Source organism: Pecten maximus, unplaced genomic scaffold, assembly GCF_902652985.1.
Source record: "Pecten maximus unplaced genomic scaffold, xPecMax1.1, whole genome shotgun sequence".
NCBI classification, from domain to species: Eukaryota; Metazoa; Mollusca; class Bivalvia; order Pectinida; family Pectinidae; genus Pecten; species Pecten maximus.
Window position 1 is genome coordinate 1 of NW_022979245.1, and position 9955 is coordinate 9955.

Sequence of the window (9955 nt, forward strand, 5' to 3'; positions counted from 1 at the left end):
AAGAATTACAATTGACAAAATTGATTGCTGGCACGTGTTCCAAAACATGTCTAAACAATATATCTTAATAATAGCTCTATAGTATTTCAGTAACACTTATAACCTACAGTACAGTATGAGATTCTGATTGTTTTTCACATCATTTTCATAAAATTTCTAAGGATCCTAACATATACTGCTATCACTTTCTGACACTAATATATCAACTTTAATCATACAAATCTCTAAGGTACATTTTAAGATTGAAAACTTTTCCCGTTTTTAGATACTTCCAAAAAATCTATATCATGCAGATTTTTCAAGAAAAAAAGAAGTGCATTTTCATGATCAAATGCATCTGTTCACACACCTTACAAGGCTTGACAAATGCTCTAAGGCGAGTTCCCCCTTTTATTAAATAATTTATTATAATCATTCATCAAATATCCTATTTAAACTGAATGTACTTACCTCCCCTTTGGCAGTTACACAAACCGTGTGCATTCCACCACACACAACTTGAATGATTTTTTCATCCAGGCTTGACAGAAGGGTTGGTCTGCTTCGCTCTAAAATATCTTCACCAAGGCCAAGCTGACCTACATCTCCCTCCCCCAAAACTAGTACCACACCTTCTTCGCATCTATGGGAACAGTGTCCAACTGCAAAGAGGTCAACAATTTTTCAATTACACTAGCTAGAGGGGTAAAACTTTGCCCCATTTGCACAAAAATTACATCAGTGTATTGGCAGTTAATTTCAGGAGTGAACAATATTTTGGAAATTTTGCTTAAATATAAAATAATTGCAGTTTGGAACAAAGCCCATTATCAGCCCCAAATACCTCAACACCTGCCACCAAGAAAAAGCCCTGATATTCAAGTTCATATTGCGAATTTATTCGGAGCTCAAGAGCACTTATCAAGTCTGATAGCATTTTTAGTTCCATATATCAGGGATTTTCCTACAATTTTTCAACCAGATTCAGGGTCCATTGAATTGAGAATTTCTGCGCAACAAAATGTGATTTGGAAAAACTAAATATAGTAAAATTCATACAAATTTCAGTTTTCTTTGAGGAATATTGCCTTTATACTATTTCTGATTTCATTTTGTTATCTACAGCTGTTTTTTTTAATTTATCCACTAAACGTTGATGAATAACTCATTTTGTGTGAAAATGTTTCTATGCACTCGGCCATATATCTTCAAATAAGTTTAATTCAAGTTGTACTTAAATCCTTCTATGCCATTTATTTGTCAAATCGTTTGTATGCATATTTTAATAATTTATTGCTTAACCCCAAACATCCTCATTTTTTGTTGACAATATGACTGGGTGCGGGCTGCCGTGGTGACACCACTTAAATTTGACACGAATTATTACTTTTGTGTCTCTTTGACTCTCCGTTTGTGCTGCCTTCAGACTCCCTGGATCGTTTCTTTCCTCTACCAGGCATGATCTGAAACATAAAACTTATGTTAAATTTAAAATGGATTTGTGAATGTAAGAAGTGTTTTAAACACACACAAATTACTAGCCTCGGCTTTAAGTGTAATAGTCAGCTGACAGCTGTAGCGGAAAAGCATTCGACATACATCCATATGTAGCTTTTATAATAGGGTCTACAACAGCGCCCTACAACAGTAACTAACAATTACCTAACACAACACCCCCACCTTCCCCGTTCCATATTCCCGATCCTATGCGTGGCTACGATGAAAAAGAATCTTGTTAGAAACGACAATTTCGGACCTGACCTCACAAAGGGCAAATTTGTTGCAAATAAACTGGTTTAGGTTTGGGTTTATGGTTTAAACCTGGTTTTCAAAACGGTTTGTAAACTAAAACTGGTTTGCTCTTGAGAAACAAATGCGAAATTCTAGTTTTCAATATGGTGTCTTTGGGAGAAAAAGCTTCAGAGCAGTATTTGAAACGTTAATACCTCCTGAACGCACAAAAATTCCCCGAATCCCAAATTATGTTGAAGACATACTTCCACAATTCAATGCAATGACAAACACAAGGGAACACTGTCATACCAATGGGAAAACAATTATTAATATTTATAATTTATATTTTATTTGTCCAGTCAAATGACACTACAAGCCATAGCTGGCAAGTTTGGAGTACGTAGCGCACTTCAAGAGCACATTCTGCATGTTGACAACATTCGCCATCTTGTTTTCAGAAACGAAACCTTCCAAACCACAACCGGTGGTGGTTTGAATGGTTTAATAAACTAGTTTAGGTTTATCAGAAACAAATGAATGAACCGGTTTCAGTTTAAATGTGGTTTGAAACTGGTTTACTCAACAAATGGAAAGTTTACAGAACCGGTTCGAAACTAAAACTGGTTTTAGGAGAACAAATTCGCCCAAAGTCTTTCAAGAAGACATACCTTACACGTTATTGTATTATTGACGACAGAAATTAGTAACGAATGGGTACAATCACTGATCACTTCTTTCATTCATGTCAATATCAACACGTCGATGAACAAGCCTTTGTGGCTATTGATTAAATTCTGAGAGTTACAAAACGTATAGGAAATTGCACATTCGTCATCGAAACCACAACACTCGATTTCGATAGAAGTTGTAACTCACCTTTCAGTCTTGTATATACCAGCCCTTATAATACTGACGCCTCGTGTTGTGGTTTTGAAATGATGATTCCCGCCAAGCATGCGCACTATCATTTTACCTCAGAACCAATAGAACCTTAATAGCTAAAATTTGGTACTTTAAATAAATGACTGATAATTACCAGATATTGATACAAAAAATGATGAAGATAACAGTAGTTATCAGTTAATCCCTAGATTAATTAAGTGCAAAACATTAAATTTAATTTTAAGTCTACAAATGCTCTAGTAAAATCCTGGGTTAACTTAACCGGAAGTTCGTAGCAAAACCAAGCCAAAAACCGAAAACGTGACTGTGCAATCCGAGATTTTCACACCAGGGTAGACGGCATTGACATCACTTCCCTACGGGAAACATACCTTGTACCTACAAAGAAGGCTATTCGTTATGGGCGACCGTTACAATATACATAGTCAACTTGAACATCTACAGTCAAAATACATAGGAACCGGTCACGCTGACACAAATAAATGGGAATGGTTGACGAACCAACACAGAGACAGTTATGCATCATACCTTGGACATACTGATATGCTCAACTACTTTGCTCTGGCCGAAAATGAAGCAAAGGCAAGAGTGAAATTCAACCTTATGGAGAGGATGTTACAGCCATGCGGACCCCCTCCAGAGAGACCAGAGGATTAACTTCGGTTCAACCGGAATGCGCCACATTATAAAACAACAGAGCAGTAACTTTCAGTGCATTGCCTTTTTAAAATCACAAAAGAGGACATATGATTAAGTTCATTATTTTGTCATATCCATGAAATCAGGAAACTTTATAAATACATTTCGAATACCGTTATCATTCATCATCACCATTTTTGCACTCTACGGTTCTATAGTAATGTAAATTGCTTGTACAACTTCATTGTGCTTTTTGTTAAAAACGAAGAAGGTCCTGTGATATATATGCCATGGACAAGAATTATGGACCGGAAGGTTAACGACTTTAATAAATTGTGAAGCTGTGAATTACTATGTGATCAGATTTGAAAATTCAACATTTAAAATAAATTGTAAATGGCAGCTTTAGACTTACTGCGTCTTACCCTAACTTAGATTTATGCAGCCTATTTTATTGGTCATTGGTGTAACAGAGATCTCTAGTATGACACTAGCGTAACTGTTATATGCCTTTGCACTGTGTATAAGCCAACTGTTGGGCGGGGAAACATTAGTTCCATAGGGGGAGAAACATTTTCAATGGAAGTAGGCACCCCGGCAGTGGCAAAGTTAGTATTTCTCCAGATATTCAGCATTTATTATTGATTTAACTAGAACACAGACCGCAGCAAGGAAAGCACTTTCACCGGATGTTTCATCCCAAAGCGCTTTCATTTTCTAGAACACTTCAACAATATCTAGCCATTCACACAGAAATCGACACATGTGCACGAACTAAATCAATTTTCTCTTCTCGAAACGTATTTACTGCTTCTTGAATATACTTGTAAACCAAACCCCCCCCCCCCCCCCCCCCGCCGAAGCAAACATTGTGAAACAGTTTTCTTATCATGAAAATTTCTTTAATTTCCATTTGTATACATTTGCTATTGAAAAAAAATATGGAAGACAATCATAATAGACACGTCAGTCATGCACATGTGTCGATTTCACATCAGTCATGCACATGTGTCAATTTCTGTGTGAATGGCTAGATATTGTCGAAGTGTTCGAGAAAACGAAAGCACTTTGGGATGAAACTTCCGGTCCCGGTGAAAGTGCTTTCCTTGCTGCGGTCCGTGCGCTAGTTAAATCAATGATAAATGCTGAATATCTGGAGAAATACTAACTTTGCCACTGCCGGGGTGCCTACTTCCATTGAAAATGTTTTCCCCCTGTGGAACTAATGTTTCCCCCACAACAGTTGGCTTATACACGGTGCTTTGTAGGCTCGCATCCTGGATGCAATCTCTATTAAATATCATTCTATTTGATATTTCTTGTTATGAAATATTGGTGGAACCTCTATTTGAAGGCATACATTATATATGTTCTGCATACCGTATAGAGAATATATGGTAAGTGTCTTAAAATATATGCTGTATTTTGGTGAGGGTAAAGAAAGATAAAAGTGGCGAGCCACTTGTATTTGTCCTGAGCCAAAAATACACATATCTTAAGACATTGATACACATATCTTAAGACATTGACCATGTGTTCTATTTATCCTACAACTTTCATCAAAAATAAGCATTTTTAAGTGAATCAATATCAACAATATTCCATTTATGTTCGCCTTTAAAACTTCGAAACATGGAAGTGGGTCAGTCGAATTGACATACTGAGTGACGCATATATATGCTAAGATTCTATAATACAGCTTCTTTTTTTTTGGTGGTGATGCCAGTTGCATGATAAAATCGTATGTATGACTAAACAGTCCACAGTTTCTTTTTTTTGGGGGGGGGGGGGGGGGGGGGGGGGCTGCATGCACTGAGAAACGAAAGAAGGCTATATATTTCAGAGCAGTTTTGCAATGGGCAATTTGATTGGTTGATGGCTCTGTAAACAATACTTTAACAGTCGCAAGATAGAAAGCCTTCCATTCCACAGTCAATGCATTATGTGATCTTAAAGTGTTACACCTTGTTCATAAAGTAGGAGGGGCCGAGTGGTTAAGGTGTCCCGACACTTTATCACTAGCCCTCTACCTCTGGGTTGCTAGTTCGAAACCTACCGCATTTGACCTAATAAGGGCGCGAGTAATTGACAGTGGGGGCGCCCTTATTAAGATTCGTTATTCTGAAGTTTTAAGAAACAGACTATACTGCCTTATAGCAGAATACCCAAGGCTGTGAAAACGTAAAATATTCAGTCATAAAAATATTCCAGATGAAAATATCTATTCATTATCATATATATTAAGCTTAAATATCACTTGAACGTTCCTGTAAACTTGTAAACCATGCTAGCTGTTCTTCTGACCAGAAAACGTTTGTTCCACCATTTATGTTCAAATGGAACTCTTTTGTGTTCTATTTAATTTATAGACATGGGGATTTCCCAGATCATATCGGACATCGTTTTCTTTGGCCTAATAATTGCTTAACAATGTCTTTTACTAGCTTTCTTTTCTGAACAACAGTTAGTTAACAACATGAATGAAGTATTTTACTTTATATTCAAATAAAGATGGTAAGTTATATATATATATGTTATTTGTACATGTATGCATGTTTAGTTTTGGGTGCACTTTGCACTGACATCTGTAGGAATAGACAAAATGTGGCGAAAACTTTTGTTCCAATGACTTAATTTGCTGAAGAAAATTGCACACATAAAGTAGCCAAACATTTCAAATGAATTATTACATTTGAACACCATTTTGACACTCGGTCAAAGATTTTTTTCTTGGAAAAAAGGTAGGGGCGCCCTTATTAGGTCAAATACAGTACGTGGGATAGTTGCCAGGTACTAACCGTAGGACAGTGGTTTTTCTTCGGGTACTCCGGCTTTCCTCCACCTTCAAAACCTGGCACGCCCTTAAATGACCCTGGCTGTTAATAGGAAGTTAAACAAAAACAAACCAAATCATAAAGTAGGAGTAGGGGCTAATATTCCTTAAGATCTATAAGTACTAACCAGATGCAGAGAGCTGTGATATAATTGAGTAAGCATAATAGCTAGTTATCATAGATATTTGGCCATGCCAAGTTTGCTCAAAAATGAATGTTTGCTCAAATGAATGTTCTTGACCTACATTCAAGGTCTCGAGGTGGGGGGGGGGGGGGGGGGGGGGGGGGGTCAAATATGTTGAAATCTTCCAACAACTTCTCAATATGATATATACCCACATGGCTTATTAGGGTTATATTAGGCAAGTAGCTAGTATGCTGGGATGAAAGGCTGCCAAGTTTATTCAGATATATGACCTTGATCTCCTTTCAAGATCACAGGTAAAATGTGTTAAAATGTTGGTTGAAAAACAAAACATCATATGTCATTCACTCATTGTAGATATGCTTGAAAACAAGAGGCCCCTGGGGTCTGTATCGCTCACCTGGTTTGTATTTGACCAAACATCAAAATAATGTTCATGTTCATTTCGTTAATAGCTTTATTTAAAATTTGTCAATCTCGAACAATGCTATATATGGTTATAGTATGGGGTTCTTAACTGCTTTAAAGAGATAACCCAGAAATGATGTCCAAACTCTCTAAGGGTGTGAAAAGACCCCAGGGATTGTGTATACAACATGATTGTGTCACCGTTTATGCAAAATCTGTTCCTCTTCCCTCAAGGATGTTTCTGGCCAAATTAAGTTCAAATCCATTCAAAACTTTATGACCAGTAGCGATTTAAGGACTGGGATTTGGTTTTCAAAAAAAATTGTGGTCATGGTAACAAGTCCCAATACACATGTAACCCTGGTAAATACTAGCCGTTATATACTGCTCGGCTAGAGAGATCTTCTCTTTAGCTCGATTGGTTGAGCGTAAGACTAGTAAGCCAGGGGTCCCGGGTTCGATCCCTAGCAGAGGCAGTGATTGAAATTTATATAAACCTGCGCTCTATTACATTGGCGCCCATGTAGGGATCTGGGAATGATACACACCGCTGCTTGCGAAGGCATCGCTGTTACCCCTGGAAAACTCGAGGACGAGTTCTTTCTGAGAGGTAGAGTATGTAACCCTGGTAAATAGTTCAATACCACAGGCGCTTGCACAGAATGTTATTTTCATTTTTTTTATACCACTGATATCATTTTTTTTTGAAATTCTCATTTTCTATGCAAGCGCCTATGGTAAATACCACAGGCGCTTGCATAGAAAATGCGATTTTCAAAAAAAAAAAAAAAAAAATTGATATGACAGTGGTAGCTTAACAGATTACACATACCACTGTCATATCAATTTTTTTTTTTTTTTTTTTTTTGAAAATCGCATCTTCTATGCAAGCGCCTGTGGTAAATACTAGCCACAATATACCGCTCGGTTAGGGTAGTTACTACAGTAGGACAGCCTGGCCATTGGCGATTTTTTTGTTAAGCAAATAACTCCTGTATTATGATATGCATAAAAAATGAACAAAAATAAATGTACACTATAATTGGTATATTCAGTATGAAGAAGTACATACAGGCTTCACATTTGTTAAAACAAAAATTAATAAATTGGTTCCGGATTTTAAATTTCCGGATTTTCCAAAAGTGTGTTTACACAGGAAATTTAGTTTTGCCTACAGCGAAAAAAGGAAGCCCACAGAAAAGGTAAGATAGCAGGAAAACTTAATTTACAACATAATTATGTCAAAACAAGATTAATTCTGTCTTTGGTTTAGAGATATTTAATTTTAAATAGGTTTCAGAAAAAAATTGTGTAGAGAATTGTGTCATTTTGGGTCAAATATAATATTTTGCAATTTTTGAGCATTTTTAGCTCACCTGGCCCGACGGCCCAAATTTTGTCAGGAACGTCCTTGGGGGAAAGGGAACAGAGTTTGTATCAATTTTTCCTCTGAACCCCCAGGGTCCTGAGGGGCGGGGCCAAATAGGGAAAATAGGGTTAATCCTTTAAATCGCTACTAGTCATCAAGTTATGAATGAATTTGAACCAAATTTGGTCAGGAACATCCTTGGGAGAAGGGGAACAGAGTTTGTATACAATTTTTCTCTGAACCCCCAGGGGCCTGAGGGGCGGGGCCAAATAGGGGAAATAGAGATTAGTCTTTAAATCGCTACAAGTCATAAAGTTATGAATGAATTACAACCAAATTTGGTCAGGAACATCCTTGGGGGGAGGGGAACAGAGTTTGTATAAATTTTACTCTGAACCCCCAGGGGCCTGAGGGGCGGAGTCTAAGAGGGGAAATAGGGGTTAATCCTTTAAATTGCTACTTGTCGTAAAGTTATGAATGAATTTGAACCAAATTTGGTCAGGAAAATCCTTGGGAGAAGGGGAACCGTGTTTGTATAAATTTTTACTCTGAACTCCCAGGGGCATTAGGGGCGGGGCCCAATAGTGATAATAGGGGTTTATCCTATGAATCGCTATTTATCATAAAGTTATGTATGGATTTGAACCAAATTTGGTCTGGAATATCCTTGGGGGGGAAGAGGGAAAGAAAGTTTATGTTAATATTGACTCTGACCCCCAAGGGGCCTGAAGGATGGGGCCGAATAGGGGAAATAGAGATCTGTCTTTATATCGCTCCTAGTCATAAAGTTTTAAATGGATTTGAACCTAATTAGGTCAGAAACATCCTTGGTGAAAGGGGAACAGATTTTGCATAAATTGTTACTGTGACCCTCCATCCCATAACTATGTATAACATCGCTGGACATTTAAGCATTGAACTGCTTTCAGTTGGAAGTTATGGGCTGATGAATGCCAACTGGACAATGGCAAATTTAATGAAGCACACTAGCGCTTCATGTTGAATTTGCCTTTGTCCAGTTGGCATTCATCAGCCCATAACTTCCAACTGAAAGCATTTCAATGCTTATATTTACATTTGACAACGATTTTAAAAGACTATATCCAGGAATTTTGCTCCGACGATGAATGAACAAATTATTATCGTCAAAGACGGAACAGACTTTTCAACAGCCATCTTTCGTTATCGCCGACGTGACAATTATGACGTCACTATATTAATGACGTCATAATAAAGATTTGGACGTGATGGACTCGTAACTTCCAAGTGAGCTTGGTAAAGTTATATAGTGGGGCTGCAGTGTAAATGTAAATATTAAGGGATAAACACAATTTTGATGTAAAAATAGGCCCAAGGGTCTTTCCCCACCCTAAGGGACTTAGTTTCTTCAAACACAATTAGGTTGTAAAAATAATCCATAGGGTCTTTCAGTCCCTTAGAGAGTATGTGTATTAACAAATTGAACATGAACATTATTTTGACATTTGGTCAAATCCAAACAGGTGAGCGATACAGGCCCCGTGGGCCTCTTGTTCTTGAAAAAATATTGAGATACTCAAACTTCACATGTAACTTCTCCTTTGTTCCTTGTTATGCCCATTCAATTTTGAGTCTGATCAGAAGAATAAAATTGTCAACAGACGGCCATCTTGGATTTTGACAACTGAAGTTAATTATCATTATTTCTTGAAAAGTATTTTAGGGATATATAGATCTATATATTCCTCAATTTTTCAGAAGTAAATTCCACAGAGTCCTTAGTTGTACCAAAAATTCAAAGATTTGAATACCCATCAGATGTGGGTTAAAAAAACACACGGGGAAGGGGGATACAGAGACCACGATTAAACATGGGAATAAATCTATGTACAGTAGGCCTACTGTAGGCCTAGTGGAAAACACATTAGTCTATCCATTGGCATTGCATTGGTTACGGATCAGACC

General features: G+C 37.3%; 1 long non-coding RNA gene across 1 annotated transcript; it reads right to left on the bottom strand.

Annotated features, from left to right (window-relative positions):
* Positions 1–439: 439 nt before the first annotated feature.
* On the bottom strand, positions 440–2783 carry LOC117318371. The gene is made up of 3 exons (XR_004530338.1): positions 2590–2783; positions 1367–1442; positions 440–641 (listed from the first exon to the last, which is right to left on the bottom strand). It is a non-coding gene; the product is annotated as an uncharacterized LOC117318371 (long non-coding RNA).
* Positions 2784–9955: the final 7172 nt, after the last annotated feature.